Below are 6,573 nucleotides of genomic sequence, written 5' to 3'. Positions count from 1 at the left end.
TGAAAAAGGACTTTTGTCCGAAATGCATTGGAGCCTTTTGTAGCGCTTTGATGTCGCTACCATTAATCGTTGATGATTCATATGATGAAAATATGAAACACACTTCAATATAAATATTTTCAATAAACCTTGAAACTCTGAGATTTTGGAACTTGTACAGAAACTTCTTATGGAATCAATTGTGTTTTTGCACACTGAACCTTACAAGTGTGCCCACCACAGGGATGTGCTTACACCCCAGTAGCACACTCATCTCTTCAACCTTTTAGGACGCACCTGAACAGTTGCGTCACCTGTAGGAGCACCTTAACATTGATAATTCATTTCTACCATCGGTTTAACCTAATGTGATTTAACCACGCAGTGCGCCTAGCCCAATCCCCTAAGTACACTTCAGCGTGGTGTCACAAAGTTATGACTATAATTTTGTATTTATTTTTGTAATTATTTACTACCCCTTGTGGCGAATCCTTCTTACTGCACCATGCTGCACTTGGTGTCATTTGTGTGGTGTTTCATATGTGTCATTGCTTCAACATCTTTTTGCAAGACTACTGGCCCTCGGCTGGGTCTCTCTGTAGTGTACGTAGGTGGGTTTGAAGCTTCTCTTCCAGTAGGGGGGCTCAGATAGGTTGCGATGACGCCAAGTTTGAAATGGCTATGTGTTGATTGTAATCTGAGCTGACAGTAATTTTGACCACCTGGGCACTCTTTGCACCCTTCTCGCAAGGTTAACCTGTCGATCCCATATGTCGTTGCCAGAGTTGAACGAGGACTCTTGTCCTGCCAGTATAGGCGGCAGTGATAAACAAGGCAGACTCATGGAATGCAGGAGACGAGTTCGAGGCAACCTTGCTTCATGATTTATTATTAGCCCTGACGCCGCACTTGATGTCAGGATGTGTGAATGTGTGTCTGCATCACGTCGTGGGTCATGTTACCCACTACAATATTCTTGGGTATTAATGTTATTAGAAATATTAGAGGTGAAATAGCTGCCACATCAGACAAGATTACATTAGTAGCCACTATATGCAACATTACCAGCAGTGATCGCCTCAGTTCATCAGGAACAGTTGCCAGCAGTAAAGAAGGCATTGTCAATGCGGAATGCCTCTATGTGAGTGATACAGAACAGCTATAGCAGCAATGACCTTGGCACCGATATGCTAATATTAATAATAAGTCCCCAATGCCATATGATTTATAACTTAATTAGTACTTTTAAATATATTTTGAAAATTCAACCATTTTTCTTCAAACATCAAGTTTGAGTTCTGAAAATGGACACACTTTTCAATTTTGGTATTCATATATTAATTCAGCTAAACAAAGGCTTCTAATTTACTAGGCTGGACGGCACACGGGTACAGTATTTACAGGTAGCTGGTGATCTACCAGTAACTCACAAGTTACTCATTCCGGCCACATTTAGGGTTGCCATCATCCCCAGAGAAAAATACTGCCCATTTTTATGTTTTAAGATTCTTCAAAGACCTGGACATAATCGTTATGGGATTGTATATAAACTTGTCTTTAATCATTTTTAACATGATTTGCGGTCTTTGGTTACTTTATTAATCAGTTAGCAATCATTGATATGGCTTAAGAACACATTTTAAAGTGCTTTCTTCTTATATTAACTGTTTCAAGTATTCGCTATTAAGGGGGGAAATGCCGGCTTTAAGTGATTTTTCAAATTTTACTGGCTATGCCTGTAAAAAAAAAAGGCCAGGTGGCAACCCCGGTCGCATTCCTTTGGGCTAATTTCAAGGGTAGCTATTACGTTTGTCTACATCATAAGGCTGTTTTTAATAAAACTTTCTTACAATCATAATCAAACAATAACACACAGCTGCAATTGCTCCTACGGTTTTGCCCGTATTATCTATTTACTTTATACACTTAAATCAGTGTGCGATATCCATAGACCCAGTGGCATCCTAATGCTAGGGCATGCTGGGCAGTTGCCCAGGACCCCATGAGCGTAAGGGGCCCATGCAGACCAGGATTTAACACTAATCGCTGTTAAACCTTTTTATTCCAGTGAGTGGTTGTGTAGGCCTGGCCCAGTGCACTGCTTGGCCCGGGGGGCCTATAATGCTGTTAAGACTGCCCTGCATAGACTCCAGATTTTTAAGTGTTTTTGTGAAAAGTGTCAGGCCAAATGAATTGCATTTTTCATAACTGCACATCTGTCTATTCCTTGGAGCCATTTCCTCACCGCTGTGGCCAAATATTAGGATATCCAATGTTCTATTGGTAAGTAGAAATCTCAGTTGTATTCATATTCTAGCATATCTTGGATATCCCTCTTATATAATTTCCACTGAAACAAATTTTGGGGACAGTGAGATAGAGAGCTGCAAAGCTTCAGTCAATGTCTCAGCTGTCATGGACCACAATCTCTCAATTATTGGGCAAGGCCATGTTAAATTGAAGAAGTCTCCTGTCCCATCACCACATCTGATGCCTCGCCTCATATGCCAGTGGCATTTGAGCGTGTGGTGGGTTTTGTGCCTGCTTTTCTACTGGATGAGAAATAGGGTGGTTGGAATCTCTGGTGTACGTGCCTCCATTTTTCAATGGATTATACTTAGGGACTTTGACTAAAGCTGCTTTATGGTCATTTAGTCCATGTCTAAGTCAAGATCGTGTGGTGCTAAAAGATTTTAAAAGCATGTGATATGATTCACTTCCCAAATAACTCCTTCTCTAGATGTTTCCATTATCCCAATCTGAGAATAACGATAATCTACCAACTTGCTTAAGTCATGTCACTTGCCAAATAGGAGTCACTGCACTTATACATTTTTCAATCCCCCCCTTTGAATTGACTTGATCCAGCTGCTCAGCTCTACTCTTGTTGCTGTGAGTAGTGTACCCAGCATTGGGCCTCCATATAGTGCAAGTGGCCCTACTGGTCCCTACGTCTGCCAATTTGAGGCCAATGTCATACCATGACAGGACAAATTTGTTAAAATCCACCTTTTGTGACTCATGCCCACAAATGACTGTACAGGAGTATTCCCTTATCTTTTAGAGAAGCCGTTTGGGATTTTGTGGTGCTAGTTTTGAAAAAATATATCAAAATGTACAAAGATAGACCATTTTAAATAAGGCTACTCTACCCGTAATTGAGATTTGTAATGAATTATAGTGTTGCATTTCTGAGAATGTCGTCTAAAGGATAGTAGCACGGCTATATAGGGGTCTTTTGTGATGTATATCCAAAGACATTTTAAATATTCTTCTGCAACTTGTAAATAAAACTGCCAAATTATTGACAGATAGATAGATTACAGAGTTCCCCTAATTACTATTAATCCAAACAATAAGGCCAATTTTTCTAGTAGCTCCATAAGTCCCTTACCTGACAATTTGGCGGTTCTTATATATGATAGCAAATCATCAGCATATAGGGAATCACAGTCTTCTCTTCAAGCCAACCATCTTGCCAAGTGTTCAATAACTATAACGTATAATAATGGAGACAATTGTTATCCCTTGTGTGTGCTTGTTTCAGTATGGTTATGGGCTAATAGTATCCCATCAACTCATATCTGTGCCAAGAAATTAATGTAGAGACGTTTAATATATCTAAGGAAGACTGGTCCTATATTCGAATAGAATAGAAAAGAATGTTGTTGCACATTAATTAAAATCATTGCAATCACAAATACTGAGAAATAAAATAAAATGCATGAGCTTCAATATTAAAGGTTTTTAGGATTTACATTGAAAAGGATTAAAACTGATAGTGGTTATATGACCTTTATGAGTCTATGAGTTTTTCAGAGACCAAACTGTCCTTTACGGCCATCAGAAATTTCAAAAAGCATGCGGACAACTGTGCTGAGTCACCCTTCAAGCATTCCACCAGGGCATCCAGGCCTGTCCGGATGTTCAAAATGCGCCAGATGGGTCGAAGCCAATACATTCTTAAAGGGCGCAGTGTCTTGCAAATATATATTATATGTGAGTTAAGGTTTATTCTTCTCGCCCACAGGCACAGCACTGTATGGATGAGATTTCTTTGTAAACTTACCCATACTTGTATGCCAATATGTTTATGTTTTCAGATTTCTAGAGCGCATGGCTGCCCGTGAGCGTCCCAGTGCTAGTAATAGAATGTGTGAGGGCAAATGCGGGGAAATTAGGGAAACAGCCAGGTCTTAAGAAGCTTACGAAAGGAAAGGAGATTGGGTTGGGTGCGGATGTCCTGTGGGAGTGAGTTCCAGAGTTTGGAGGCTTTGTACGAAAAGAGGCGGCCTCCTGACCGGGCCCTCTTGAGCCTTGGTATGGCGGTTAAATGTAGATGCGTGGATCGAAGAGTTCTATTTGTTTTGTATGGGGAGATAAGGTCCTTTAGAATAGGCGGGGCCTTGCCATGCAGAATTTTATGGCCTTAAAATGTACTCTTTCGACGATGGGCAGCCAGTGCAGTGACCCGAGGGCCGGCTTAGCTGAGCTGCGGTTGTTGGCGCCCGTTAAAATCCGAGCCGCAGTATTTTGCACAACCTGCAGTTTAGCTGTCACTTTCTGTGGAGCGCCCAAATACAACGCATTGCCGTAGTCCAGTCTGGATAGTATAAGGCCCTGTATCAAGAGCTTCCTGGACTGAATGGGCAGCAGCGAAAGGATTTTTCGCGCCGTTCGAAGGAGGCCGAAACAGGCTCCCGCAGTTTTTCTGGCTTGAGTATTAAGTGTGAGGCCTTGATCGAGCCAGATCCCCAAGCTTTTAATGTCTGATTTAGGAGTTGGAGGCAATCCCATACACGGAGGCCACAGCGTCTCTGGGCGGAAATAAGACTGATTGCCCATAACCATGATCTCCGTCTTGTCGCTGTTAAGCTTGAGATGGGAACTGTTCACCCAGCTGGCTATGTCACCGAGACAGGAGTACAGATCGATAGAAGGGCAGTCCTGTTCACTGAGTGCCACCACCAGCTGGGTATTGTCGGCATAAGTCAAGAGCTTAATGCCATAGGGGGTAACAATTTTTTCAAGAGGGGATATATAAACATTAAAAAGCGTGGGGCTCAGAGATGAGCCCTGGGGGACGCCACAGTGTATTGGAGTTGTATTGGAGATAAAATTGCCCTCTGCCACCTGAAATGACCGATTATGTAAAAAGGATCTCAGCCAAGACAGAGCAAGTCCTGAAATTCCCAAGTCCCTCAACCGCTGAACCAGCGTTTGATGGTTAACAGTGTCGAAGGCCGCGCTCAGATCCAGGAGGATCACTGCCACTGATCCCCCTGAATCTAAGATCTTCCTCGCCTCTTCCACCACTGCTATCATCGCGGTCTCCGTACCTTGGCCAGGTCGGAAGCCCATCTGTGAGGGTTTAAGTAAGTTGCTTGCTTCCAGATAGTCAGATAGCTGCCGGTTGATATATTTTTCTGCCATCTTGCTGGTACCTGGCAGTAAGGAAATAGGCCGAAAGTTGTTCAGCTCCAGGGGGTCGAGATTGTTTTTTTTAACAGGGCTTTGACTACCGCCCTCTTCCAGTTCGGAGGTACGACTCCCTGTGACAAAGAGGTGTTAATCAGGTTTGCCATTGGGGCGAGGATAGTAGGAGCAACTAATTTTAAGATATGTAATGGAGCTGGGTCGAGCATGGAACCGCTTTTCATAGACTGAAAGATGGGGGAGAGGATGTCTATTGTGATGGGGGCAAATGAGTCCAAGCTATGCTCGACTTGCTGTGCTGCTAACGGGGGAGGGACATCTAGATCAGCATGGCTATCCATAGGAAGGTGCTTCAGAATGTTTTGGATCTTCTGATTGAAGAACTCAGCCAGTTCATTACAGCGGCTGTCCGAAGGGGCTACCTGGCAGGGCGGGTCTGGGACTTTTAAAAGTTTTTTCACTATTTGAAAAGTTTCTCTTGACGAGCTCATAGAAGATCTATTCCACACAATCACCAGTAAGGTTACGGAATGGAGAAGAACCCAATGCAGAGTCAAATTCAAATGTAACCAGCAGTGTAAAACACAAGAGACCCAGTCGTGAATGGGGACCGCACCAACATAATGGAACGAATACCTATACCATAAATGCCTTTATCATTTCCTGCTTTTTAGGAAGAGCCTGGGCAGTGCATGCGCTGCTCTGGGAGGCATGCTGCATTCAGGTAGGAACTTGAAGACCCACCCACTCTCAGCCCATATTGTTCATTTGCTTATGTCATTGCCCACTGTGAACTGTGGCTCATTGGTCAAAAGGCTCAGTAGTCCCTCTTTAGTGCCGCCTAGTCTAATTTTGTAACCTCCCATGAAGACACCCCTTGTTTCTAGTGTTGTTCTCAGTAGGCTTTAATTACAGCCTCCGAGCACTATTTTCTCAATAGCTTGACAACCTTTTCCTAACGCTTTTATTTTATTTTTAACAGGAACGCATTTGCAATGCACTAGGTCTAGCATTTGCAAGAGTTTAAGCGGTTGGCATTGTACATGGCAATGCCTTTTAGTTATCTGTTTTAAAAACAACACATAAATAAAAGGCATTGTCATTTACAATTCCAATAGCTCAAACTCTCATAAATGCGAGACCTATTGCATTTCAAAT

The sequence above is a fragment of the Lissotriton helveticus genome, chromosome 1_1, assembly GCF_964261635.1.
Source record: "Lissotriton helveticus chromosome 1_1, aLisHel1.1, whole genome shotgun sequence".
NCBI classification, from domain to species: domain Eukaryota; kingdom Metazoa; phylum Chordata; class Amphibia; order Caudata; family Salamandridae; genus Lissotriton; species Lissotriton helveticus.
This window is presented reverse-complemented; position numbering follows the sequence as displayed.